This window comes from Hemibagrus wyckioides, linkage group LG06 (assembly GCF_019097595.1).
Source record: "Hemibagrus wyckioides isolate EC202008001 linkage group LG06, SWU_Hwy_1.0, whole genome shotgun sequence".
Taxonomy (NCBI): Eukaryota; Metazoa; Chordata; class Actinopteri; order Siluriformes; family Bagridae; genus Hemibagrus; species Hemibagrus wyckioides.
In genome coordinates, this window is record NC_080715.1 from 31,943,455 (window position 1) to 31,969,176 (window position 25,722).

At 49.6% G+C, this 25,722-nt stretch overlaps 27 non-coding genes across 27 annotated transcripts; 13 read left to right on the forward strand and 14 right to left on the reverse strand.

Moving 5' to 3' along the window:
• The first annotated feature begins 4,724 nt into the window (after positions 1-4,724).
• Positions 4,725-4,796, forward strand: trnaw-cca (transfer RNA tryptophan (anticodon CCA)). The gene has a single exon. It is a non-coding gene; the product is annotated as a tRNA-Trp (tRNA).
• Positions 4,797-5,182: 386 nt separating this feature from the next.
• trnak-uuu (transfer RNA lysine (anticodon UUU)) lies at positions 5,183-5,255 on the reverse strand. Its single transcript has one exon. It is a non-coding gene; the product is annotated as a tRNA-Lys (tRNA).
• Positions 5,256-6,109: 854 nt separating this feature from the next.
• On the forward strand, positions 6,110-6,181 carry trnaw-cca (transfer RNA tryptophan (anticodon CCA)). Its single transcript has one exon. It is a non-coding gene; the product is annotated as a tRNA-Trp (tRNA).
• Positions 6,182-6,576: 395 nt separating this feature from the next.
• Positions 6,577-6,649, reverse strand: trnak-uuu (transfer RNA lysine (anticodon UUU)). The gene has a single exon. It is a non-coding gene; the product is annotated as a tRNA-Lys (tRNA).
• A 2,240-nt stretch (positions 6,650-8,889) lies between these two features.
• trnaw-cca (transfer RNA tryptophan (anticodon CCA)) lies at positions 8,890-8,961 on the forward strand. The gene has a single exon. It is a non-coding gene; the product is annotated as a tRNA-Trp (tRNA).
• A 395-nt stretch (positions 8,962-9,356) lies between these two features.
• On the reverse strand, positions 9,357-9,429 carry trnak-uuu (transfer RNA lysine (anticodon UUU)). Its single transcript has one exon. It is a non-coding gene; the product is annotated as a tRNA-Lys (tRNA).
• An 854-nt stretch (positions 9,430-10,283) lies between these two features.
• On the forward strand, positions 10,284-10,355 carry trnaw-cca (transfer RNA tryptophan (anticodon CCA)). The gene has a single exon. It is a non-coding gene; the product is annotated as a tRNA-Trp (tRNA).
• A 395-nt stretch (positions 10,356-10,750) lies between these two features.
• Positions 10,751-10,823, reverse strand: trnak-uuu (transfer RNA lysine (anticodon UUU)). The gene has a single exon. It is a non-coding gene; the product is annotated as a tRNA-Lys (tRNA).
• Positions 10,824-11,677: 854 nt separating this feature from the next.
• trnaw-cca (transfer RNA tryptophan (anticodon CCA)) lies at positions 11,678-11,749 on the forward strand. The gene has a single exon. It is a non-coding gene; the product is annotated as a tRNA-Trp (tRNA).
• Positions 11,750-12,144: 395 nt separating this feature from the next.
• trnak-uuu (transfer RNA lysine (anticodon UUU)) lies at positions 12,145-12,217 on the reverse strand. Its single transcript has one exon. It is a non-coding gene; the product is annotated as a tRNA-Lys (tRNA).
• An 854-nt stretch (positions 12,218-13,071) lies between these two features.
• On the forward strand, positions 13,072-13,143 carry trnaw-cca (transfer RNA tryptophan (anticodon CCA)). The gene has a single exon. It is a non-coding gene; the product is annotated as a tRNA-Trp (tRNA).
• Positions 13,144-13,538: 395 nt separating this feature from the next.
• trnak-uuu (transfer RNA lysine (anticodon UUU)) lies at positions 13,539-13,611 on the reverse strand. The gene has a single exon. It is a non-coding gene; the product is annotated as a tRNA-Lys (tRNA).
• An 854-nt stretch (positions 13,612-14,465) lies between these two features.
• trnaw-cca (transfer RNA tryptophan (anticodon CCA)) lies at positions 14,466-14,537 on the forward strand. Its single transcript has one exon. It is a non-coding gene; the product is annotated as a tRNA-Trp (tRNA).
• A 395-nt stretch (positions 14,538-14,932) lies between these two features.
• trnak-uuu (transfer RNA lysine (anticodon UUU)) lies at positions 14,933-15,005 on the reverse strand. The gene has a single exon. It is a non-coding gene; the product is annotated as a tRNA-Lys (tRNA).
• An 854-nt stretch (positions 15,006-15,859) lies between these two features.
• On the forward strand, positions 15,860-15,931 carry trnaw-cca (transfer RNA tryptophan (anticodon CCA)). Its single transcript has one exon. It is a non-coding gene; the product is annotated as a tRNA-Trp (tRNA).
• Positions 15,932-16,326: 395 nt separating this feature from the next.
• On the reverse strand, positions 16,327-16,399 carry trnak-uuu (transfer RNA lysine (anticodon UUU)). Its single transcript has one exon. It is a non-coding gene; the product is annotated as a tRNA-Lys (tRNA).
• Positions 16,400-17,253: 854 nt separating this feature from the next.
• trnaw-cca (transfer RNA tryptophan (anticodon CCA)) lies at positions 17,254-17,325 on the forward strand. Its single transcript has one exon. It is a non-coding gene; the product is annotated as a tRNA-Trp (tRNA).
• A 395-nt stretch (positions 17,326-17,720) lies between these two features.
• trnak-uuu (transfer RNA lysine (anticodon UUU)) lies at positions 17,721-17,793 on the reverse strand. The gene has a single exon. It is a non-coding gene; the product is annotated as a tRNA-Lys (tRNA).
• A 1,547-nt stretch (positions 17,794-19,340) lies between these two features.
• On the forward strand, positions 19,341-19,412 carry trnaw-cca (transfer RNA tryptophan (anticodon CCA)). Its single transcript has one exon. It is a non-coding gene; the product is annotated as a tRNA-Trp (tRNA).
• A 383-nt stretch (positions 19,413-19,795) lies between these two features.
• On the reverse strand, positions 19,796-19,868 carry trnak-uuu (transfer RNA lysine (anticodon UUU)). The gene has a single exon. It is a non-coding gene; the product is annotated as a tRNA-Lys (tRNA).
• Positions 19,869-20,203: 335 nt separating this feature from the next.
• Positions 20,204-20,276, reverse strand: trnak-uuu (transfer RNA lysine (anticodon UUU)). Its single transcript has one exon. It is a non-coding gene; the product is annotated as a tRNA-Lys (tRNA).
• An 854-nt stretch (positions 20,277-21,130) lies between these two features.
• Positions 21,131-21,202, forward strand: trnaw-cca (transfer RNA tryptophan (anticodon CCA)). Its single transcript has one exon. It is a non-coding gene; the product is annotated as a tRNA-Trp (tRNA).
• Positions 21,203-21,597: 395 nt separating this feature from the next.
• On the reverse strand, positions 21,598-21,670 carry trnak-uuu (transfer RNA lysine (anticodon UUU)). Its single transcript has one exon. It is a non-coding gene; the product is annotated as a tRNA-Lys (tRNA).
• Positions 21,671-23,217: 1,547 nt separating this feature from the next.
• Positions 23,218-23,289, forward strand: trnaw-cca (transfer RNA tryptophan (anticodon CCA)). Its single transcript has one exon. It is a non-coding gene; the product is annotated as a tRNA-Trp (tRNA).
• A 383-nt stretch (positions 23,290-23,672) lies between these two features.
• Positions 23,673-23,745, reverse strand: trnak-uuu (transfer RNA lysine (anticodon UUU)). Its single transcript has one exon. It is a non-coding gene; the product is annotated as a tRNA-Lys (tRNA).
• An 854-nt stretch (positions 23,746-24,599) lies between these two features.
• trnaw-cca (transfer RNA tryptophan (anticodon CCA)) lies at positions 24,600-24,671 on the forward strand. The gene has a single exon. It is a non-coding gene; the product is annotated as a tRNA-Trp (tRNA).
• Positions 24,672-25,069: 398 nt separating this feature from the next.
• On the reverse strand, positions 25,070-25,142 carry trnak-uuu (transfer RNA lysine (anticodon UUU)). Its single transcript has one exon. It is a non-coding gene; the product is annotated as a tRNA-Lys (tRNA).
• Positions 25,143-25,722: the final 580 nt, after the last annotated feature.

The following is a 25,722-nucleotide window of genomic DNA, read 5'->3' on the forward strand; positions in this document are numbered from 1 at the left end:
TTCTACATGAGTGTGTCTTCAAACTTGGATTCTGGCAAATACCAAAAGGGTTTTCAAATGACTTATCTATCTTATCTAAGTCCAAAGTTTCCATGATATGGTTGTTCAGTGTACAGCTTCTCCATCTGAGCTATGGATTTCTCCAGTTCCTTCAGAGTTGCCCTTCAGAGATGCAATTGTCATATTGCTTAGTATATTAAATAATGGATTTAATGCTGTTCTACTGGAAGATCAGATGTTTAATAATACTTTTTATCAGAAAAGGTGGTGTTGAATACTTGTGTTCTGTACCTATAAGAAAGTAATCTTTTTTTCCCATCTTTTTTATTTGTTACATTGGTCAACATTAGCGACTTCATTAATCTTTAATTAAAGGAATAGCTCATATGTATCATTTTTCATGTTAAAACTCAACTTCACCCCCAGTGTCCACAGTTTATTGTGGGAAACATGTTTAGCTTGCTTGATAGCGGAGTGAGGCATTCAGTGAGGCCAGTACAGTAATACAGGTGCCACCACACCCTTAAAATATTTCAGTGAATGCTATATGGATGTGCAGAAGATGACAACTCCTGCACTCATGCAAAGACAATAATAATAGTCCAACCTAGTGGTGACAAAATAGTATTTGTGCATCATTCTTGTAGCACAAATTATATTTTTTATATTATTATATTATATTGTTATATTATATTATTTTTTTGCTTTTCTTTTGCTTTTTCATAATTTTTGCTAATCTAGCAGCATTAAGAGCTTCGAATGGCACATGTACCCACACCAGCCCCTGTTTAAAATAATAAATCTTAGGTATTACACAAAAGTGATTACATTAAATGATTAAAGCAATGCCTCACACACCATTTTCCTGCCAGATTCAGCTTCTGTCATTCAAATATACTATAGTGCCAAAAGTATTCGCTCACCTGCCTTGACTCGCATATGAAATTAAGTGACATCCCATTCCTAATCCATAGGGTTCAATATGACATCGGTCCACCCTTTGCAGCTATAACAGCTTCAACTCTTCTGGGAAGGCTGTCCACAAGGTTTAGGAGTGTGTTAATGGGAATTTTTGACCATTCTTCCAGAAGCGCATTTGTGAGGTCACACACTGATGTTGGACGAGAAGGCCTGGCTCTCAGTCTCCACTCTAATTCATCCCAAAGGTGTTCTATCGGGTTGAGGTCAGGAGGCCAGTCAAGTTCATCCACACCAGACTCTGTCATCCATGTCTTTATGGACCTTGCTTTGTGCACTGGTGCACAGTCATGTTGGAAGAGGAAGGGGCCAGCTCCAAACTGTTCCCACAAAGTTGGGGGCATGGAATTGTCCAAAATGTCTTGGTATGCTGAAGCATTCAGAGTTCCTTTCACTGGAACTAAAGGGCCAAGCCCAGCTCCTGAAAAACAACCCCACACCATAATCCCCCCTCCACCAAACTTTACACTTGGCACAATGCAGTCAGACAAGTACCGTTCTCCTGGCAACCGCCAAACCCAGACTCGTCCATCAGATTGCCAGATGGAGAAGCGCGATTAGTCACTCCAGACTAGGAGTGACATCACCATTGCACTTGGTGATGTATGGCTTGGATGCAGCTGCTCGGCCATGGAAACCCATTCCATGAAGCTCTCTGCGCACTGTTCTTGAGCTAATCTGAAGGGCACATGAAGTTTGGAGGTCTGTAGCGATTGACTTTGCAGAAAGTTGGTGACCTCTTCGCACTCTGCGCCTCAGCATCTGCTGACCCCGCTCCGTCAGTTTACGTGGCCTACCACTTCGTGGCTGAGTTGCTGTCGTTCCCAAACACTTCCACGTTCTTATAATACAGCTGACAGTTGACTGTGGAATATTTAGGAGCGAGGAAATTTCACGACTGGATTTGTTGCACAGGTGGCATCCTATCACAGTTCCACGCTGGAATTCACTGAGCTCCTGAGAGCGACCCATTCTTTCACAAATGTTTGTAAAAACAGTCTGCATGCCTAGGTGCTTGATTTTATACACCTGTGGCCATGGAAGTGATTGGAACACCTGATTCTGATTATTTGGATGGGTGAGCAAATACTTTTGGCAATATAGTGTATGTTTGTATAGGTTTGTATTTGTCGTTACATCTGTCAGCTTTATTTACTGTCCTGTGTCAACCAAATTTCAAATTCCTCACATCATAGCAGGGAGTTTTTCCTTGCCACCATCAGGCTTGCTCATTAGAGATAAAATAGTAGCTTTAATTTAAACTTTATATACATATACATATATATATATATATATAATGTGTGTGTGTGTGTGTGTGTGTGTGTGTGTGTGTCCATTGTAACAAATGTACAAAATATTGTTTGCCTGTTCATTCAACAGCTGATTTTTTTCTGTTTATATATTATTAAAAACTAATCTCACAGGTCACCGATCCCTTGCCCTTCCTTGTTGGATTTTTGTAAATCTTACAGAGCCTGATGAAAATGGCTTCCACAAGCCGACAACAGTCAGGCTACTGGGCAGGTGAAGCTGTCGATAACAAAACACACCGCTTCAGACTGTACACTCAGGAGTAGAAATGGCCTTCTATTTGGAAGAGTGAAACCTCCCTGTGGTCAGCAGCAGTTGGCCTGGCAGACGAGGGTGCTGCAGAGGAGGGCGCTACAGCTTGCAGGGCACAGAAAAACGGTGCAGAAGAGGATGTGGAAGCTGGCGTTGCAGAGGAGGAAATGGAAGCAGAGGAGGGCGCAGCAGCTGGTGGATTTGGACGAGGGCGCAGCAGATGGTGAGTTGGAGGAAGAACTGGGAAGGGTGATGGAAGCAGCAGTATGAATTCTGGCTGCAGCTGTTATGTGGTCTTCCAGTGAGCTCAAGGTATGCTTGTTGCTTAGATCCTCCTCAAATCCTTCAAGCAAATAGTCCACTACAATCAGTTCCCCTAAAGAAAACAAGACTCGGATTACTAAACTAACTATGGCATTAATGCTTACATTAATTTTTAAATATTATTATTATTATTATTATTATTATTATTATTATTATTATTATTATTATTATTATTATTATTATTATATTATAAAGAGTCTTACTTTGCAGGGGGCTGGAAGCTAGGAATAGATTTCCTCCCAAACACCTTCAGACTGTTTAAACAGTGAACCATCTCCCCGGTGTAGATGAGGAGAGAGGATGGCTTGCTGGTTAAGGAAGCTGCTTCCTGGTCCTGGTTCCACCTGCATAGGCCTTCCAGGAGATTGAAAATTTAGTGTGTTCGCGTTGCCACAAACCTGGAATGAACCTTTGAAGGTGGCAGTGAAAAGTCTCCAGCCATGTGGACCTTCTTGCAGAACTGTAACTGGTGAGCATGATCCCCCCCTTGCTGGTGGTGGTGCCTGTCTCGGTGTAGAGACACAACCACTGCGCCATACCCTTGGCATGCACAGACAACTTTGTGATCTGAAAATCACAAACAATAAGCACACCAACCATTATTAGCAATACATTCCATTGCATACACATAATCTCAATGCCACATAAAAATAATGTGCCTGGTGAAAGTCTCAAGCAACAAACTCCTAGCCTTCTTGTCATATCCATTTTCAAAATGTTCCCAAACTTTGAGTTGATGCTGGCATTAACATGATCCAGACAGCTCACGAAGTCCTTCCCATAAATGCTCAGCAGCTACTTGCTGGTAGTCACCTCAGTGGGTTCTGGTGGCTCCTGAAAAGTAACAGGAAAGAGGCTGGCATTATCTACAAAGGCATACTCCTCCCCATGGTTCTCCTTTAGCTGTTTGGCCAGTCTTTTGGGGCTATTTCCGAGCGTCCTCTCTCTGATCATACCTTTTTAAAACAATTAAGATTTGGTAAGTTAAGACTGAGCTATCCGGGCTACCGCTGGCGGCTTGCCTCAATTCCAAGCGGGTCAGGACGGTGGAAACACGCGTTCAACAGTTCCACCTGAATACGTGGACGTTCTGCCCTGAACTCCTGCTTGCCACAGTAAAACGGTCGGCACTTCCCAAAGCTCGTCTTCTGGGTCCTACCGACTGAGCAATACGGGCACGACCTGGGCTCTTCCCAGACGTCAGAATCAGGACAGTGTCCACGCACGTTCGACAGGTTCTCGTGATGAAACCGATCCCGTGCTCTGGATCAGAAAACGTCTATCCCGTCTGGTCCTTGTAGCATTCGAGAGTTTATTCGTAAATCTTCCTTAGTAACTGGACACGATCCAATTTCCGGTAATTCCCCATTTTTGTCTTCAACGCCAGTAGTGGAGGATGCAGTCCAAGGTGTAATCTTGCCTCTCTGTAACTCTCAAAAAACAGCTTTCTGCCACCGGTAGCACCGATTGCCCATTGTCTGACACATATAATGATAGAAAGAACTCGTTTGTCAGGAAAACACGTGATGTTACAAGAGTAAGTTGAACATCGGTCCTATCCGATAGGCTGGGTAATCTCGAAGATGGGCTTCACACTCACACACTAAGGTGAGAACTGCCTTAAGAGCTTCGACATCTCCTTTAATAGCTTGGGTAGGGGAATCCAGGCAGGTTATGTAGTATAAAAAGCTTTCACGTCGTCCTCCGAAAAAGATCCAGCCAGGTATCGGAAACTAGTCGCAGGATTCGCGGCCCACTACTTGTCTCTGGGTATGAAGCGCGTCTCAATCTCCTCAGCGATGGACAAGAATGGGTTTGTGAAAGTCTGTGTCAGGGTGACCCCTGTCCCGGGCGTCCGCGACCTCGTGGCGCAACGGCAGCGCGTCTGACTCCAGATCAGAAGGTTGCGTGTTCAAATCACGTCGAGGTCAAGAACCTGTCCTCTACCCATGTGAGGGTGTCGGGGATCTTCTATGCACAGTCAGATGCGCAGACTTTTATTTGGAATCGGATTCTTGTGATGGCCACGCGTGTCTTGGTCAACCTCACGATTAAAGCTATCGTTGCTCAGCTAGCAACATATCGGGGAAAAACGCACTGTTGTCAGTTTCTCAAGAAAGCTATATCATCTGCACTCGTGTCATATGTATCATCTCTGCTCTGAACCAGCGCTCAGTACAACAAAGCAGCAGCAAGCAAGCTCAGGGTTTGTCCTCCGGATCATTGAAGCATTCGGACGCCAGCAGCGACTTGTAGGAGGCTCTTCACCTCTGCGGGCTGCAAAGGCCAACCCGGCAAGCAAAGAGGAGGCTATACGCGCCCGAACAGGGACTTGAACCCTGGACCCTCAGATTAAAAGTCTGATGCTCTACCGACTGAGCTATCCGGGCTACCGCTGGCGGCTTGCCTCAATTCCAAGCGGGTCAGGACGGTGGAAACACGCGTTCAACAGTTCCACCTGAATACGTGGACGTTCTGCCCCGAACTCCTGCTTGCCACAGTAAAACGGTCGGCACTTCCCAAAGCTCGTCTTCTGGGTCCTACCGACTGAGCAATACGGGCACGACCTGGGCTCTTCCCAGACGTCAGAATCAGGACAGTGTCCACGCACGTTCGACAGGTTCTCGTGATGAAACCGATCCCGTGCTCTGGATCAGAAAACGTCTATCCCGTCTGGTCCTTGTAGCATTCGAGAGTTTATTCGTAAATCTTCCTTAGTAACTGGACACGATCCAATTTCCGGTAATTCCCCATTTTTGTCTTCAACGCCAGTAGTGGAGGATGCAGTCCAAGGTGTAATCTTGCCTCTCTGTAACTCTCAAAAAACAGCTTTCTGCCACCAGTAGCACCGATTGCCCATTGTCTGACACATATAATGATAGAAAGAACTCGTTTGTCAGGAAAACACGTGATGTTACAAGAGTAAGTTGAACATCGGTCCTATCCGATAGGCTGGGTAATCTCGAAGATGGGCTTCACACTCACACACTAAGGTGAGAACTGCCTTAAGAGCTTCGACATCTCCTTTAATAGCTTGGGTAGGGGAATCCAGGCAGGTTATGTAGTATAAAAAGCTTTCACGTCGTCCTCCGAAAAAGATCCAGCCAGGTATCGGAAACTAGTCGCAGGATTCGCGGCCCACTACTTGTCTCTGGGTATGAAGCGCGTCTCAATCTCCTCAGCGATGGACAAGAATGGGTTTGTGAAAGTCTGTGTCAGGGTGACCCCTGGCCCGGGCGTCCGCGACCTCGTGGCGCAACGGCAGCGTGTCTGACTCCAGATCAGAAGGTTGCGTGTTCAAATCACGTCAAGGTCAAGAACCTGTCCTCTACCCGTGTGAGGGTGTCGGGGATCTTCTATGCACAGTCAGATGCGCAGACTTTTATTTGGAATCGGATTCTTGTGATGGCCACGCGTGTCTTGGTCAACCTCACGATTAAAGCTATCGTTGCTCAGCTAGCAACATATCGGGGAAAAACGCACTGTTGTCAGTTTCTCAAGAAAGCTATATCATCTGCACTCGTGTCATATGTATCATCTCTATCATCTCTGCTCTGATCCAGCGCTCAGTACAACAAAGCAGCAGCAAGCAAGCTCAGGGTTTGTCCTCCGGATCATTGAAGCATTCGGACGCCAGCAGCGACTTGTAGGAGGCTCTTCACCTCTGCGGGCTGCAAAGGCCAACCCGGCGAGCAAAGAGGAGGCTATACGCGCCCGAACAGGGACTTGAACCCTGGACCCTCAGATTAAAAGTCTGATGCTCTACCGACTGAGCTATCCGGGCTACCGCTGGCGGCTTGCCTCAATTCCAAGCGGGTCAGGACGGTGGAAACACGCGTTCAACAGTTCCACCTGAATACGTGGACGTTCTGCCCTGAACTCCTGCTTGCCACAGTAAAACGGTCGGCACTTCCCAAAGCTCGTCTTCTGGGTCCTACCGACTGAGCAATACGGGCACGACCTGGGCTCTTCCCAGACGTCAGAATCAGGACAGTGTCCACGCACGTTCGACAGGTTCTCGTGATGAAACCGATCCCGTGCTCTGGATCAGAAAACGTCTATCCCGTCTGGTCCTTGTAGCATTCGAGAGTTTATTCGTAAATCTTCCTTAGTAACTGGACACGATCCAATTTCCGGTAATTCCCCATTTTTGTCTTCAACGCCAGTAGTGGAGGATGCAGTCCAAGGTGTAATCTTGCCTCTCTGTAACTCTCAAAAAACAGCTTTCTGCCACCGGTAGCACCGATTGCCCATTGTCTGACACATATAATGATAGAAAGAACTCGTTTGTCAGGAAAACACGTGATGTTACAAGAGTAAGTTGAACATCGGTCCTATCCGATAGGCTGGGTAATCTCGAAGATGGGCTTCACACTCACACACTAAGGTGAGAACTGCCTTAAGAGCTTCGACATCTCCTTTAATAGCTTGGGTAGGGGAATCCAGGCAGGTTATGTAGTATAAAAAGCTTTCACGTCGTCCTCCGAAAAAGATCCAGCCAGGTATCGGAAACTAGTCGCAGGATTCGCGGCCCACTACTTCCACCTGGATACGTGGACGTTCTGCCCTGAACTCCTGCTTGCCACAGTAAAACGGTCGGCACTTCCCAAAGCTCGTCTTCTGGGTCCTACCGACTGAGCAATACGGGCACGACCTGGGCTCTTCCCAGACGTCAGAATCAGGACAGTGTCCACGCACGTTCGACAGGTTCTCGTGATGAAACCGATCCCGTGCTCTGGATCAGAAAACGTCTATCCCGTCTGGTCCTTGTAGCATTCGAGAGTTTATTCGTAAATCTTCCTTAGTAACTGGACACGATCCAATTTCCGGTAATTCCCCATTTTTGTCTTCAACGCCAGTAGTGGAGGATGCAGTCCAAGGTGTAATCTTGCCTCTCTGTAACACTCAAAAAACAGCTTTCTGCCACCGGTAGCACCGATTGCCCATTGTCTGACACATATAATGATAGAAAGAACTCGTTTGTCAGGAAAACACGTGATGTTACAAGAGTAAGTTGAACATCGGTCCTATCCGATAGGCTGGGTAATCTCGAAGATGGGCTTCACACTCACACACTAAGGTGAGAACTGCCTTAAGAGCTTCGACATCTCCTTTAATAGCTTGGGTAGGGGAATCCAGGCAGGTTATGTAGTATAAAAAGCTTTCACGTCGTCCTCCGAAAAAGATCCAGCCAGGTATCGGAAACTAGTCGCAGGAATTGCGGCCCACTACTTCCACCTGAATACGTGGACGTTCTGCCCTGAACTCCTGCTTGCCACAGTAAAACGGTCGGCACTTCCCAAAGCTCGTCTTCTGGGTCCTACCGACTGAGCAATACGGGCACGACCTGGGCTCTTCCCAGACGTCAGAATCAGGACAGTGTCCACGCACGTTCGACAGGTTCTCGTGATGAAACCGATCCCGTGCTCTGGATCAGAAAACGTCTATCCCGTCTGGTCCTTGTAGCATTCGAGAGTTTATTCGTAAATCTTCCTTAGTAACTGGACACGATCCAATTTCCGGTAATTCCCCATTTTTGTCTTCAACGCCAGTAGTGGAGGATGCAGTCCAAGGTGTAATCTTGCCTCTCTGTAACTCTCAAAAAACAGCTTTCTGCCACCGGTAGCACCGATTGCCCATTGTCTGACACATATAATGATAGAAAGAACTCGTTTGTCAGGAAAACACGTGATGTTACAAGAGTAAGTTGAACATCGGTCCGATCCGATAGGCTGGGTAATCTCGAAGATGGGCTTCACACTCACACACTAAGGTGAGAACTGCCTTAAGAGCTTCGACATCTCCTTTAATAGCTTGGGTAGGGGAATCCAGGCAGGTTATGTAGTATAAAAAGCTTTCACGTCGTCCTCCGAAAAAGATCCAGCCAGGTATCGGAAACTAGTCGCAGGATTCGCGGCCCACTACTTGTCTCTGGGTATGAAGCGCGTCTCAATCTCCTCAGCGATGGACAAGAATGGGTTTGTGAAAGTCTGTGTCAGGGTGACCCCTGGCCCGGGCGTCCGCGACCTCGTGGCGCAACGGCAGCGCGTCTGACTCCAGATCAGAAGGTTGCGTGTTCAAATCACGTCGAGGTCAAGAACCTGTCCTCTACCCGTGTGAGGGTGTCGGGGATCTTCTATGCACAGTCAGATGCGCAGACTTTTATTTGGAATCGGATTCTTGTGATGGCCACGCGTGTCTTGGTCAACCTCACGATTAAAGCTATCGTTGCTCAGCTAGCAACATATCGGGGAAAAACGCACTGTTGTCAGTTTCTCAAGAAAGCTATATCATCTGCACTCGTGTCATATGTATCATCTCTATCATCTCTGCTCTGAACCAGCGCTCAGTACAACAAAGCAGCAGCAAGCAAGCTCAGGGTTTGTCCTCCGGATCATTGAAGCATTCGGACGCCAGCAGCGACTTGTAGGAGGCTCTTCACCTCTGCGGGCTGCAAAGGCCAACCCGGCGAGCAAAGAGGAGGCTATACGCGCCCGAACAGGGACTTGAACCCTGGACCCTCAGATTAAAAGTCTGATGCTCTACCGACTGAGCTATCCGGGCTACCGCTGGCGGCTTGCCTCAATTCCAAGCGGGTCAGGACGGTGGAAACACGCGTTCAACAGTTCCACCTGAATACGTGGACGTTCTGCCCTGAACTCCTGCTTGCCACAGTAAAACGGTCGGCACTTCCCAAAGCTCGTCTTCTGGGTCCTACCGACTGAGCAATACGGGCACGACCTGGGCTCTTCCCAGACGTCAGAATCAGGACAGTGTCCACGCACGTTCGACAGGTTCTCGTGATGAAACCGATCCCGTGCTCTGGATCAGAAAACGTCTATCCCGTCTGGTCCTTGTAGCATTCGAGAGTTTATTCGTAAATCTTCCTTAGTAACTGGACACGATCCAATTTCCGGTAATTCCCCATTTTTGTCTTCAACGCCAGTAGTGGAGGATGCAGTCCAAGGTGTAATCTTGCCTCTCTGTAACTCTCAAAAAACAGCTTTCTGCCACCGGTAGCACCGATTGCCCATTGTCTGACACATATAATGATAGAAAGAACTCGTTTGTCAGGAAAACACGTGATGTTACAAGAGTAAGTTGAACATCGGTCCTATCCGATAGGCTGGGTAATCTCGAAGATGGGCTTCACACTCACACACTAAGGTGAGAACTGCCTTAAGAGCTTCGACATCTCCTTTAATAGCTTGGGTAGGGGAATCCAGGCAGGTTATGTAGTATAAAAAGCTTTCACGTCGTCCTCCGAAAAAGATCCAGCCAGGTATCGGAAACTAGTCGCAGGATTCGCGGCCCACTACTTGTCTCTGGGTATGAAGCGCGTCTCAATCTCCTCAGCGATGGACAAGAATGGGTTTGTGAAAGTCTGTGTCAGGGTGACCCCTGGCCCGGGCGTCCGCGACCTCGTGGCGCAACGGCAGCGCGTCTGACTCCAGATCAGAAGGTTGCGTGTTCAAATCACGTCGAGGTCAAGAACCTGTCCTCTACCCGTGTGAGGGTGTCGGGGATCTTCTATGCACAGTCAGATGCGCAGACTTTTATTTGGAATCGGATTCTTGTGATGGCCACGCGTGTCTTGGTCAACCTCACGATTAAAGCTATCGTTGCTCAGCTAGCAACATATCGGGGAAAAACGCACTGTTGTCAGTTTCTCAAGAAAGCTATATCATCTGCACTCGTGTCATATGTATCATCTCTATCATCTCTGCTCTGAACCAGCGCTCAGTACAACAAAGCAGCAGCAAGCAAGCTCAGGGTTTGTCCTCCGGATCATTGAAGCATTCGGACGCCAGCAGCGACTTGTAGGAGGCTCTTCACCTCTGCGGGCTGCAAAGGCCAACCCGGCGAGCAAAGAGGAGGCTATACGCGCCCGAACAGGGACTTGAACCCTGGACCCTCAGATTAAAAGTCTGATGCTCTACCGACTGAGCTATCCGGGCTACCGCTGGCGGCTTGCCTCAATTCCAAGCGGGTCAGGACGGTGGAAACACGCGTTCAACAGTTCCACCTGAATACGTGGACGTTCTGCCCTGAACTCCTGCTTGCCACAGTAAAACGGTCGGCACTTCCCAAAGCTCGTCTTCTGGGTCCTACCGACTGAGCAATACGGGCACGACCTGGGCTCTTCCCAGACGTCAGAATCAGGACAGTGTCCACGCACGTTCGACAGGTTCTCGTGATGAAACCGATCCCGTGCTCTGGATCAGAAAACGTCTATCCCGTCTGGTCCTTGTAGCATTCGAGAGTTTATTCGTAAATCTTCCTTAGTAACTGGACACGATCCAATTTCCGGTAATTCCCCATTTTTGTCTTCAACGCCAGTAGTGGAGGATGCAGTCCAAGGTGTAATCTTGCCTCTCTGTAACTCTCAAAAAACAGCTTTCTGCCACCGGTAGCACCGATTGCCCATTGTCTGACACATATAATGATAGAAAGAACTCGTTTGTCAGGAAAACACGTGATGTTACAAGAGTAAGTTGAACATCGGTCCTATCCGATAGGCTGGGTAATCTCGAAGATGGGCTTCACACTCACACACTAAGGTGAGAACTGCCTTAAGAGCTTCGACATCTCCTTTAATAGCTTGGGTAGGGGAATCCAGGCAGGTTATGTAGTATAAAAAGCTTTCACGTCGTCCTCCGAAAAAGATCCAGCCAGGTATCGGAAACTAGTCGCAGGATTCGCGGCCCACTACTTGTCTCTGGGTATGAAGCGCGTCTCAATCTCCTCAGCGATGGACAAGAATGGGTTTGTGAAAGTCTGTGTCAGGGTGACCCCTGGCCCGGGCGTCCGCGACCTCGTGGCGCAACGGCAGCGCGTCTGACTCCAGATCAGAAGGTTGCGTGTTCAAATCACGTCGAGGTCAAGAACCTGTCCTCTACCCGTGTGAGGGTGTCGGGGATCTTCTATGCACAGTCAGATGCGCAGACTTTTATTTGGAATCGGATTCTTGTGATGGCCACGCGTGTCTTGGTCAACCTCACGATTAAAGCTATCGTTGCTCAGCTAGCAACATATCGGGGAAAAACGCACTGTTGTCAGTTTCTCAAGAAAGCTATATCATCTGCACTCGTGTCATATGTATCATCTCTATCATCTCTGCTCTGAACCAGCGCTCAGTACAACAAAGCAGCAGCAAGCAAGCTCAGGGTTTGTCCTCCGGATCATTGAAGCATTCGGACGCCAGCAGCGACTTGTAGGAGGCTCTTCACCTCTGCGGGCTGCAAAGGCCAACCCGGCGAGCAAAGAGGAGGCTATACGCGCCCGAACAGGGACTTGAACCCTGGACCCTCAGATTAAAAGTCTGATGCTCTACCGACTGAGCTATCCGGGCTACCGCTGGCGGCTTGCCTCAATTCCAAGCGGGTCAGGACGGTGGAAACACGCGTTCAACAGTTCCACCTGAATACGTGGACGTTCTGCCCTGAACTCCTGCTTGCCACAGTAAAACGGTCGGCACTTCCCAAAGCTCGTCTTCTGGGTCCTACCGACTGAGCAATACGGGCACGACCTGGGCTCTTCCCAGACGTCAGAATCAGGACAGTGTCCACGCACGTTCGACAGGTTCTCGTGATGAAACCGATCCCGTGCTCTGGATCAGAAAACGTCTATCCCGTCTGGTCCTTGTAGCATTCGAGAGTTTATTCGTAAATCTTCCTTAGTAACTGGACACGACCCAATTTCCGGTAATTCCCCATTTTTGTCTTCAACGCCAGTAGTGGAGGATGCAGTCCAAGGTGTAATCTTGCCTCTCTGTAACTCTCAAAAAACAGCTTTCTGCCACCGGTAGCACCGATTGCCCATTGTCTGACACATATAATGATAGAAAGAACTCGTTTGTCAGGAAAACACGTGATGTTACAAGAGTAAGTTGAACATCGGTCCTATCCGATAGGCTGGGTAATCTCGAAGATGGGCTTCACACTCACACACTAAGGTGAGAACTGCCTTAAGAGCTTCGACATCTCCTTTAATAGCTTGGGTAGGGGAATCCAGGCAGGTTATGTAGTATAAAAAGCTTTCACGTCGTCCTCCGAAAAAGATCCAGCCAGGTATCGGAAACTAGTCGCAGGATTCGCGGCCCACTACTTGTCTCTGGGTATGAAGCGCGTCTCAATCTCCTCAGCGATGGACAAGAATGGGTTTGTGAAAGTCTGTGTCAGGGTGACCCCTGGCCCGGGCGTCCGCGACCTCGTGGCGCAACGGCAGCGCGTCTGACTCCAGATCAGAAGGTTGCGTGTTCAAATCACGTCGAGGTCAAGAACCTGTCCTCTACCCGTGTGAGGGTGTCGGGGATCTTCTATGCACAGTCAGATGCGCAGACTTTTATTTGGAATCGGATTCTTGTGATGGCCACGCGTGTCTTGGTCAACCTCACGATTAAAGCTATCGTTGCTCAGCTAGCAACATATCGGGGAAAAACGCACTGTTGTCAGTTTCTCAAGAAAGCTATATCATCTGCACTCGTGTCATATGTATCATCTCTATCATCTCTGCTCTGAACCAGCGCTCAGTACAACAAAGCAGCAGCAAGCAAGCTCAGGGTTTGTCCTCCGGATCATTGAAGCATTCGGACGCCAGCAGCGACTTGTAGGAGGCTCTTCACCTCTGCGGGCTGCAAAGGCCAACCCGGCGAGCAAAGAGGAGGCTATACGCGCCCGAACAGGGACTTGAACCCTGGACCCTCAGATTAAAAGTCTGATGCTCTACCGACTGAGCTATCCGGGCTACCGCTGGCGGCTTGCCTCAATTCCAAGCGGGTCAGGACGGTGGAAACACGCGTTCAACAGTTCCACCTGAATACGTGGACGTTCTGCCCTGAACTCCTGCTTGCCACAGTAAAACGGTCGGCACTTCCCAAAGCTCGTCTTCTGGGTCCTACCGACTGAGCAATACGGGCACGACCTGGGCTCTTCCCAGACGTCAGAATCAGGACAGTGTCCACGCACGTTCGACAGGTTCTCGTGATGAAACCGATCCCGTGCTCTGGATCAGAAAACGTCTATCCCGTCTGGTCCTTGTAGCATTCGAGAGTTTATTCGTAAATCTTCCTTAGTAACTGGACACGACCCAATTTCCGGTAATTCCCCATTTTTGTCTTCAACGCCAGTAGTGGAGGATGCAGTCCAAGGTGTAATCTTGCCTCTCTGTAACTCTCAAAAAACAGCTTTCTGCCACCGGTAGCACCGATTGCCCATTGTCTGACACATATAATGATAGAAAGAACTCGTTTGTCAGGAAAACACGTGATGTTACAAGAGTAAGTTGAACATCGGTCCTATCCGATAGGCTGGGTAATCTCGAAGATGGGCTTCACACTCACACACTAAGGTGAGAACTGCCTTAAGAGCTTCGACATCTCCTTTAATAGCTTGGGTAGGGGAATCCAGGCAGGTTATGTAGTATAAAAAGCTTTCAGGTCGTCCTCCGAAAAAGATCCAGCCAGGTATCGGAAACTAGTCGCAGGATTCGCGGCCCACTACTTGTCTCTGGGTATGAAGCGCGTCTCAATCTCCTCAGCGATGGACAAGAATGGGTTTGTGAAAGTCTGTGTCAGGGTGACCCCTGGCCCGGGCGTCCGCGACCTCGTGGCGCAACGGCAGCGCGTCTGACTCCAGATCAGAAGGTTGCGTGTTCAAATCACGTCGAGGTCAAGAACCTGTCCTCTACCCGTGTGAGGGTGTCGGGGATCTTCTATGCACAGTCAGATGCGCAGACTTTTATTTGGAATCGGATTCTTGTGATGGCCACGCGTGTCTTGGTCAACCTCACGATTAAAGCTATCGTTGCTCAGCTAGCAACATATCGGGGAAAAACGCACTGTTGTCAGTTTCTCAAGAAAGCTATATCATCTGCACTCGTGTCATATGTATCATCTCTATCATCTCTGCTCTGAACCAGCGCTCAGTACAACAAAGCAGCAGCAAGCAAGCTCAGGGTTTGTCCTCCGGATCATTGAAGCATTCGGACGCCAGCAGCGACTTGTAGGAGGCTCTTCACCTCTGCGGGCTGCAAAGGCCAACCCGGCGAGCAAAGAGGAGGCTATACGCGCCCGAACAGGGACTTGAACCCTGGACCCTCAGATTAAAAGTCTGATGCTCTACCGACTGAGCTATCCGGGCTACCGCTGGCGGCTTGCCTCAATTCCAAGCGGGTCAGGACGGTGGAAACACGCGTTCAACAGTTCCACCTGAATACGTGGACGTTCTGCCCTGAACTCCTGCTTGCCACAGTAAAACGGTCGGCACTTCCCAAAGCTCGTCTTCTGGGTCCTACCGACTGAGCAATACGGGCACGACCTGGGCTCTTCCCAGACGTCAGAATCAGGACAGTGTCCACGCACGTTCGACAGGTTCTCGTGATGAAACCGATCCCGTGCTCTGGATCAGAAAACGTCTATCCCGTCTGGTCCTTGTAGCATTCGAGAGTTTATTCGTAAATCTTCCTTAGTAACTGGACACGACCCAATTTCCGGTAATTCCCCATTTTTGTCTTCAACGCCAGTAGTGGAGGATGCAGTCCAAGGTGTAATCTTGCCTCTCTGTAACTCTCAAAAAACAGCTTTCTGCCACCGGTAGCACCGATTGCCCATTGTCTGACACATATAATGATAGAAAGAACTCGTTTGTCAGGAAAACACGTGATGTTACAAGAGTAAGTTGAACATCGGTCCTATCCGATAGGCTGGGTAATCTCGAAGATGGGCTTCACACTCACACACTAAGGTGAGAACTGCCTTAAGAGCTTCGACATCTCCTTTAATAGCTTGGGTAGGGGAATCCAGGCAGGTTATGTAGTATAAAAAGCTTTCACGTCGTCCTCCGAAAAAGATCCAGCCAGGTATCGGAAACTAGTCGCAGGATTCGCGGCCCACTACTTGTCTCTGGGTATGAAGCGCGTCTCAATCTCCTCAGCGATGGACAAGAATGGGTTTGTGAAAGTCTGTGTCAGGGTGACCCCTGGCCTTGGCGTCCGCGACCTCGTGGCGCAACGGCAGCGCGTCTGACTCCAGATCAGAAGGTTGCGTGTTCAAATCACGTCGAGGTCAAGAACCTGTCCTCTACCCGTGTGAGGGTGTCGGGGATCTTCTATGCACAGTCAGATGCGCAGACTTTTATTTGGAATCGGATTCTTGTGATGGCCACGCGTGTCTTGGTCAACCTCACGATTAAAGCTATCGTTGCTCAGCTAGCAACATATCGGGGAAAAACGCACTGTTGTCAGTTTCTCAAGAAAGCTATATCATCTGCACTCGTGTCATATGTATCATCTCTATCATCTCTGCTCTGAACCAGCGCTCAGTACAACAAAGCAGCAGCAAGCAAGCTCAGGGTTTGTCCTCCGGACCATTGAAGCATTCGGACGCCAGCAGCGACTTGTAGGAGGCTCTTCACCTCTGCGGGCTGCAAAGGCCAACCCGGCGAGCAAAGAGGAGGCTATACGCGCCCGAACAGGGACTTGAACCCTGGACCCTCAGATTAAAAGTCTGATGCTCTACCGACTGAGCTATCCGGGCTACCGCTGGCGGCTTGCCTCAATTCCAAGCGGGTCAGGACGGTGGAAACACGCGTTCAACAGTTCCACCTGAATACGTGGACGTTCTGCCCCGAACTCCTGCTTGCCACAGTAAAACGGTCGGCACTTCCCAAAGCTCGTCTTCTGGGTCCTACCGACTGAGCAATACGGGCACGACCTGGGCTCTTCCCAGACGTCAGAATCAGGACAGTGTCCACGCACGTTCGACAGGTTCTCGTGATGAAACCGATCCCGTGCTCTGGATCAGAAAACGTCTATCCCGTCTGGTCCTTGTAGCATTCGAGAGTTTATTCGTAAATCTTCCTTAGTAACTGGACACGATCCAATTTCCGGTAATTCCCCATTTTTGTCTTCAACGCCAGTAGTGGAGGATGCAGTCCAAGGTGTAATCTTGCCTCTCTGTAACTCTCAAAAAACAGCTTTCTGCCACCGGTAGCACCGATTGCCCATTGTCTGACACATATAATGATAGAAAGAACTCGTTTGTCAGGAAAACACGTGATGTTACAAGAGTAAGTTGAACATCGGTCCTATCCGATAGGCTGGGTAATCTCGAAGATGGGCTTCACACTCACACACTAAGGTGAGAACTGCCTTAAGAGCTTCGACATCTCCTTTAATAGCTTGGGTAGGGGAATCCAGGCAGGTTATGTAGTATAAAAAGCTTTCACGTCGTCCTCCGAAAAAGATCCAGCCAGGTATCGGAAACTAGTCGCAGGATTCGCGGCCCACTACTTGTCTCTGGGTATGAAGCGCGTCTCAATCTCCTCAGCGATGGACAAGAATGGGTTTGTGAAAGTCTGTGTCAGGGTGACCCCTGGCCCGGGCGTCCGCGACCTCGTGGCGCAACGGCAGCGCGTCTGACTCCAGATCAGAAGGTTGCGTGTTCAAATCACGTCGAGGTCAAGAACCTGTCCTCTACCCGTGTGAGGGTGTCGGGGATCTTCTATGCACAGTCAGATGCGCAGACTTTTATTTGGAATCGGATTCTTGTGATGGCCACGCGTGTCTTGGTCAACCTCACGATTAAAGCTATCGTTGCTCAGCTAGCAACATATCGGGGAAAAACGCACTGTTGTCAGTTTCTCAAGAAAGCTATATCATCTGCACTCGTGTCATATGTATCATCTCTATCATCTCTGCTCTGAACCAGCGCTCAGTACAACAAAGCAGCAGCAAGCAAGCTCAGGGTTTGTCCTCCGGATCATTGAAGCATTCGGACGCCAGCAGCGACTTGTAGGAGGCTCTTCACCTCTGCGGGCTGCAAAGGCCAACCCGGCGAGCAAAGAGGAGGCTATACGCGCCCGAACAGGGACTTGAACCCTGGACCCTCAGATTAAAAGTCTGATGCTCTACCGACTGAGCTATCCGGGCTACCGCTGGCGGCTTGCCTCAATTCCAAGCGGGTCAGGACGGTGGAAACACGCGTTCAACAGTTCCACCTGAATACGTGGACGTTCTGCCCTGAACTCCTGCTTGCCACAGTAAAACGGTCGGCACTTCCCAAAGCTCGTCTTCTGGGTCCTACCGACTGAGCAATACGGGCACGACCTGGGCTCTTCCCAGACGTCAGAATCAGGACAGTGTCCACGCACGTTCGACAGGTTCTCGTGATGAAACCGATCCCGTGCTCTGGATCAGAAAACGTCTATCCCGTCTGGTCCTTGTAGCATTCGAGAGTTTATTCGTAAATCTTCCTTAGTAACTGGACACGACCCAATTTCCGGTAATTCCCCATTTTTGTCTTCAACGCCAGTAGTGGAGGATGCAGTCCAAGGTGTAATCTTGCCTCTCTGTAACTCTCAAAAAACAGCTTTCTGCCACCGGTAGCACCGATTGCCCATTGTCTGACACATATAATGATAGAAAGAACTCGTTTGTCAGGAAAACACGTGATGTTACAAGAGTAAGTTGAACATCGGTCCTATCCGATAGGCTGGGTAATCTCGAAGATGGGCTTCACACTCACACACTAAGGTGAGAACTGCCTTAAGAGCTTCGACATCTCCTTTAATAGCTTGGGTAGGGGAATCCAGGCAGGTTATGTAGTATAAAAAGCTTTCACGTCGTCCTCCGAAAAAGATCCAGCCAGGTATCGGAAACTAGTCGCAGGATTCGCGGCCCACTACTTCCACCTGAATACGTGGACGTTCTGCCCTGAACTCCTGCTTGCCACAGTAAAACGGTCGGCACTTCCCAAAGCTCGTCTTCTGGGTCCTACCGACTGAGCAATACGGGCACGACCTGGGCTCTTCCCAGACGTCAGAATCAGGACAGTGTCCACGCACGTTCGACAGGTTCTCGTGATGAAACCGATCCCGTGCTCTGGATCAGAAAACGTCTATCCCGTCTGGTCCTTGTAGCATTCGAGAGTTTATTCGTAAATCTTCCTTAGTAACTGGACACGATCCAATTTCCGGTAATTCCCCATTTTTGTCTTCAACGCCAGTAGTGGAGGATGCAGTCCAAGGTGTAATCTTGCCTCTCTGTAACTCTCAAAAAACAGCTTTCTGCCACCGGTAGCACCGATTGCCCATTGTCTGACACATATAATGATAGAAAGAACTCGTTTGTCAGGAAAACACGTGATGTTACAAGAGTAAGTTGAACATCGGTCCTATCCGATAGGCTGGGTAATCTCGAAGATGGGCTTCACACTCACACACTAAGGTGAGAACTGCCTTAAGAGCTTCGACATCTCCTTTAATAGCTTGGGTAGGGGAATCCAGGCAGGTTATGTAGTATAAAAAGCTTTCACGTCGTCCTCCGAAAAAGATCCAGCCAGGTATCGGAAACTAGTCGCAGGATTCGCGGCCCACTACTTGTCTCTGGGTATGAAGCGCGTCTCAATCTCCTCAGCGATGGACAAGAATGGGTTTGTGAAAGTCTGTGTCAGGGTGACCCCTAGCCCGGGCGTCCGCGACCTCGTGGCGCAACGGCAGCGCGTCTGACTCCAGATCAGAAGGTTGCGTGTTCAAATCACGTCGAGGTCAAGAACCTGTCCTCTACCCGTGTGAGGGTGTCGGGTATCTTCTATGCGCAGACTTTTATTTGGAATCGGATTCTTGTGATGGCCACGCGTGTCTTGGTCAACCTCACGATTAAAGCTATCGTTGCTCAGCTAGCAACATATCGGGGAAAAACGCACTGTTGTCAGTTTCTCAAGAAAGCTATATCATCTGCACTCATGTCATATGTATCATCTCTATCATCTCTGCTCTGAACCAGCGCTCAGTACAACAAAGCAGCAGCAAGCAAGCTCAGGGTTTGTCCTCCGGATCATTGAAGCATTCGGACGCCAGCAGCGACTTGTAGGAGGCTCTTCACCTCTGCGGGCTGCAAAGGCCAACCCGGCGAGCAAAGAGGAGGCTATACGCGCCCGAACAGGGACTTGAACCCTGGACCCTCAGATTAAAAGTCTGATGCTCTACCGACTGAGCTATCCGGGCTACCGCTGGCGGCTTGCCTCAATTCCAAGCGGGTCAGGACGGTGGAAACACGCGTTCAACAGTTCCACCTGAATACGTGGACGTTCTGCCCTGAACTCCTGCTTGCCACAGTAAAACGGTCGGCACTTCCCAAAGCTCGTCTTCTGGGTCCTACCGACTGAGCAATACGGGCACGACCTGGGCTCTTCCCAGACGTCAGAATCAGGACAGTGTCCACGCACGTTCGACAGGTTCTCGTGATGAAACCGATCCCGTGCTCTGGTAGGACTTGTAGGAGGCTCTTCACCTCTGCGGGCTGCAAAGGCCAACCCGGCGAGCAAAGAGGAGGCTATACGCGCCCGAACAGGGACTTGAACCCTGGACCCTCAGATTAAAAGTCTGATGCTCTACCGACTGAGCTATCCGGGCTACCGCTGGCGGCTTGCCTCAATTCCAAGCGGGTCAGGACGGTGGAAACACGCGTTCAACAGTTCCACCTGAATACGTGGACGTTCTGCCCCGAACTCCTGCTTGCCACAGTAAAACGGTCGGCACTTCCCAAAGCTCGTCTTCTGGGTCCTACCGACTGAGCAATACGGGCACGACCTGGGCTCTTCCCAGACGTCAGAATCAGGACAGTGTCCACGCACGTTCGACAGGTTCTCGTGATGAAACCGATCCCGTGCTCTGGATCAGAAAACGTCTATCCCGTCTGGTCCTTGTAGCATTCGAGAGTTTATTCGTAAATCTTCCTTAGTAACTGGACACGATCCAATTTCCGGTAATTCCCCATTTTTGTCTTCAACGCCAGTAGTGGAGGATGCAGACCAAGGTGTAATCTTGCCTCTCTGTAACTCTCAAAAAACAGCTTTCTGCCACCGGTAGCACCGATTGCCCATTGTCTGACACATATAATGATAGAAAGAACTCGTTTGTCAGGAAAACACGTGATGTTACAAGAGTAAGTTGAACATCGGTCCTATCCGATAGGCTGGGTAATCTCGAAGATGGGCTTCACACTCACACACTAAGGTGAGAACTGCCTTAAGAGCTTCGACATCTCCTTTAATAGCTTGGGTAGGGGAATCCAGGCAGGTTATGTAGTATAAAAAGCTTTCACGTCGTCCTCCGAAAAAGATCCAGCCAGGTATCGGAAACTAGTCGCAGGATTCGCGGCCCACTACTTGTCTCTGGGTATGAAGCGCGTCTCAATCTCCTCAGCGATGGACAAGAATGGGTTTGTGAAAGTCTGTGTCAGGGTGACCCCTGGCCCTGGCGTCCGCGACCTCGTGGCGCAACGGCAGCGCGTCTGACTCCAGATCAGAAGGTTGCGTGTTCAAATCACGTCGAGGTCAAGAACCTGTCCTCTACCCGTGTGAGGGTGTCGGGGATCTTCTATGCACAGTCAGATGCACAGACTTTTATTTGGAATCGGATTCTTGTGATGGCCACGCGTGTCTTGGTCAACCTCACGATTAAAGCTATCGTTGCTCAGCTAGCAACATATCGGGGAAAAACGCACTGTTGTCAGTTTCTCAAGAAAGCTATATCATCTGCACTCGTGTCATATGTATCATCTCTATCATCTCTGCTCTGAACCAGCGCTCAGTACAACAAAGCAGCAGCAAGCAAGCTCAGGGTTTGTCCTCCGGATCATTGAAGCATTCGGACGCCAGCAGCGACTTGTAGGAGGCTCTTCACCTCTGCGGGCTGCAAAGGCCAACCCGGCGAGCAAAGAGGAGGCTATACGCGCCCGAACAGGGACTTGAACCCTGGACCCTCAGATTAAAAGTCTGATGCTCTACCGACTGAGCTATCCGGGCTACCGCTGGCGGCTTGCCTCAATTCCAAGCGGGTCAGGACGGTGGAAACACGCGTTCAACAGTTCCACCTGAATACGTGGACGTTCTGCCCCGAACTCCTGCTTGCCACAGTAAAACGGTCGGCACTTCCCAAAGCTCGTCTTCTGGGTCCTACCGACTGAGCAATACGGGCACGACCTGGGCTCTTCCCAGACGTCAGAATCAGGACAGTGTCCACGCACGTTCGACAGGTTCTCGTGATGAAACCGATCCCGTGCTCTGGATCAGAAAACGTCTATCCCGTCTGGTCCTTGTAGCATTCGAGAGTTTATTCGTAAATCTTCCTTAGTAACTGGACACGATCCAATTTCCGGTAATTCCCCATTTTTGTCTTCAACGCCAGTAGTGGAGGATGCAGTCCAAGGTGTAATCTTGCCTCTCTGTAACTCTCAAAAAACAGCTTTCTGCCACCGGTAGCACCGATTGCCCATTGTCTGACACATATAATGATAGAAAGAACTCGTTTGTCAGGAAAACACGTGATGTTACAAGAGTAAGTTGAACATCGGTCCTATCCGATAGGCTGGGTAATCTCGAAGATGGGCTTCACACTCACACACTAAGGTGAGAACTGCCTTAAGAGCTTCGACATCTCCTTTAATAGCTTGGGTAGGGGAATCCAGGCAGGTTATGTAGTATAAAAAGCTTTCACGTCGTCCTCCGAAAAAGATCCAGCCAGGTATCGGAAACTAGTCGCAGGATTCGCGGCCCACTACTTCCACCTGAATACGTGGACGTTCTGCCCTGAACTCCTGCTTGCCACAGTAAAACGGTCGGCACTTCCCAAAGCTCGTCTTCTGGGTCCTACCGACTGAGCAATACGGGCACGACCTGGGCTCTTCCCAGACGTCAGAATCAGGACAGTGTCCACGCACGTTCGACAGGTTCTCGTGATGAAACCGATCCCGTGCTCTGGATCAGAAAACGTCTATCCCGTCTGGTCCTTGTAGCATTCGAGAGTTTATTCGTAAATCTTCCTTAGTAACTGGACACGATCCAATTTCCGGTAATTCCCCATTTTTGTCTTCAACGCCAGTAGTGGAGGATGCAGTCCAAGGTGTAATCTTGCCTCTCTGTAACTCTCAAAAAACAGCTTTCTGCCACCGGTAGCACCGATTGCCCATTGTCTGACACATATAATGATAGAAAGAACTCGTTTGTCAGGAAAACACGTGATGTTACAAGAGTAAGTTGAACATCGGTCCTATCCGATAGGCTGGGTAATCTCGAAGATGGGCTTCACACTCACACACTAAGGTGAGAACTGCCTTAAGAGCTTCGACATCTCCTTTAATAGCTTGGGTAGGGGAATCCAGGCAGGTTATGTAGTATAAAAAGCTTTCACGTCGTCCTCCGAAAAAGATCCAGCCAGGTATCGGAAACTAGTCGCAGGATTCGCGGCCCACTACTTGTCTCTGGGTATGAAGCGCGTCTCAATCTCCTCAGCGATGGACAAGAATGGGTTTGTGAAAGTCTGTGTCAGGGTGACCCCTAGCCCGGGCGTCCGCGACCTCGTGGCGCAACGGCAGCGCGTCTGACTCCAGATCAGAAGGTTGCGTGTTCAAATCACGTCGAGGTCAAGAACCTGTCCTCTACCCGTGTGAGGGTGTCGGGTATCTTCTATGCGCAGACTTTTATTTGGAATCGGATTCTTGTGATGGCCACGCGTGTCTTGGTCAACCTCACGATTAAAGCTATCGTTGCTCAGCTAGCAACATATCGGGGAAAAACGCACTGTTGTCAGTTTCTCAAGAAAGCTATATCATCTGCACTCATGTCATATGTATCATCTCTATCATCTCTGCTCTGAACCAGCGCTCAGTACAACAAAGCAGCAGCAAGCAAGCTCAGGGTTTGTCCTCCGGATCATTGAAGCATTCGGACGCCAGCAGCGACTTGTAGGAGGCTCTTCACCTCTGCGGGCTGCAAAGGCCAACCCGGCGAGCAAAGAGGAGGCTATACGCGCCCGAACAGGGACTTGAACCCTGGACCCTCAGATTAAAAGTCTGATGCTCTACCGACTGAGCTATCCGGGCTACCGCTGGCGGCTTGCCTCAATTCCAAGCGGGTCAGGACGGTGGAAACACGCGTTCAACAGTTCCACCTGAATACGTGGACGTTCTGCCCCGAACTCCTGCTTGCCACAGTAAAACGGTCGGCACTTCCCAAAGCTCGTCTTCTGGGTCCTACCGACTGAGCAATACGGGCACGACCTGGGCTCTTCCCAGACGTCAGAATCAGGACAGTGTCCACGCACGTTCGACAGGTTCTCGTGATGAAACCGATCCCGTGCTCTGGATCAGAAAACGTCTATCCCGTCTGGTCCTTGTAGCATTCGAGAGTTTATTCGTAAATCTTCCTTAGTAACTGGACACGATCCAATTTCCGGTAATTCCCCATTTTTGTCTTCAACGCCAGTAGTGGAGGATGCAGTCCAAGGTGTAATCTTGCCTCTCTGTAACTCTCAAAAAACAGCTTTCTGCCACCGGTAGCACCGATTGCCCATTGTCTGACACATATAATGATAGAAAGAACTCGTTTGTCAGGAAAACACGTGATGTTACAAGAGTAAGTTGAACATCGGTCCTATCCGATAGGCTGGGTAATCTCGAAGATGGGCTTCACACTCACACACTAAGGTGAGAACTGCCTTAAGAGCTTCGACATCTCCTTTAATAGCTTGGGTAGGGGAATCCAGGCAGGTTATGTAGTATAAAAAGCTTTCACGTCGTCCTCCGAAAAAGATCCAGCCAGGTATCGGAAACTAGTCGCAGGATTCGCGGCCCACTACTTGTCTCTGGGTATGAAGCGCGTCTCAATCTCCTCAGCGATGGACAAGAATGGGTTTGTGAAAGTCTGTGTCAGGGTGACCCCTGGCCCTGGTGTCCGCGACCTCGTGGCGCAACGGCAGCGCGTCTGACTCCAGATCAGAAGGTTGCGTGTTCAAATCACGTCGAGGTCAAGAACCTGTCCTCTACCCGTGTGAGGGTGTCGGGGATCTTCTATGCACAGTCAGATGCACAGACTTTTATTTGGAATCGGATTCTTGTGATGGCCACGCGTGTCTTGGTCAACCTCACGATTAAAGCTATCGTTGCTCAGCTAGCAACATATCGGGGAAAAACGCACTGTTGTCAGTTTCTCAAGAAAGCTATATCATCTGCACTCGTGTCATATGTATCATCTCTATCATCTCTGCTCTGAACCAGCGCTCAGTACAACAAAGCAGCAGCAAGCAAGCTCAGGGTTTGTCCTCCGGATCATTGAAGCATTCGGACGCCAGCAGCGACTTGTAGGAGGCTCTTCACCTCCTTTGCGGGCTGCAAAGGCCAACCCGGCGAGCAAAGAGGAGGCTATACGCGCCCGAACAGGGACTTGAACCCTGGACCCTCAGATTAAAAGTCTGATGCTCTACCGACTGAGCTATCCGGGCTACCGCTGGCGGCTTGCCTCAATTCCAAGCGGGTCAGGACGGTGGAAACACGCGTTCAACAGTTCCACCTGAATACGTGGACGTTCTGCCCCGAACTCCTGCTTGCCACAGTAAAACGGTCGGCACTTCCCAAAGCTCGTCTTCTGGGTCCTACCGACTGAGCAATACGGGCACGACCTGGGCTCTTCCCAGACATCAGAATCAGGACAGTGTCCACGCACGTTCGACAGGTTCTCGTGATGAAACCGATCCCGTGCTCTGGATCAGAAAACGTCTATCCCGTCTGGTCCTTGTAGCATTCGAGAGTTTATTCGTAAATCTTCCTTAGTAACTGGACACGATCCAATTTCCGGTAATTCCCCATTTTTGTCTTCAACGCCAGTAGTGGAGGATGCAGTCCAAGGTGTAATCTTGCCTCTCTGTAACTCTCAAAAAACAGCTTTCTGCCACCGGTAGCACCGATTGCCCATTGTCTGACACATATAATGATAGAAAGAACTCGTTTGTCAGGAAAACACGTGATGTTACAAGAGTAAGTTGAACATCGGTCCTATCCGATAGGCTGGGTAATCTCGAAGAT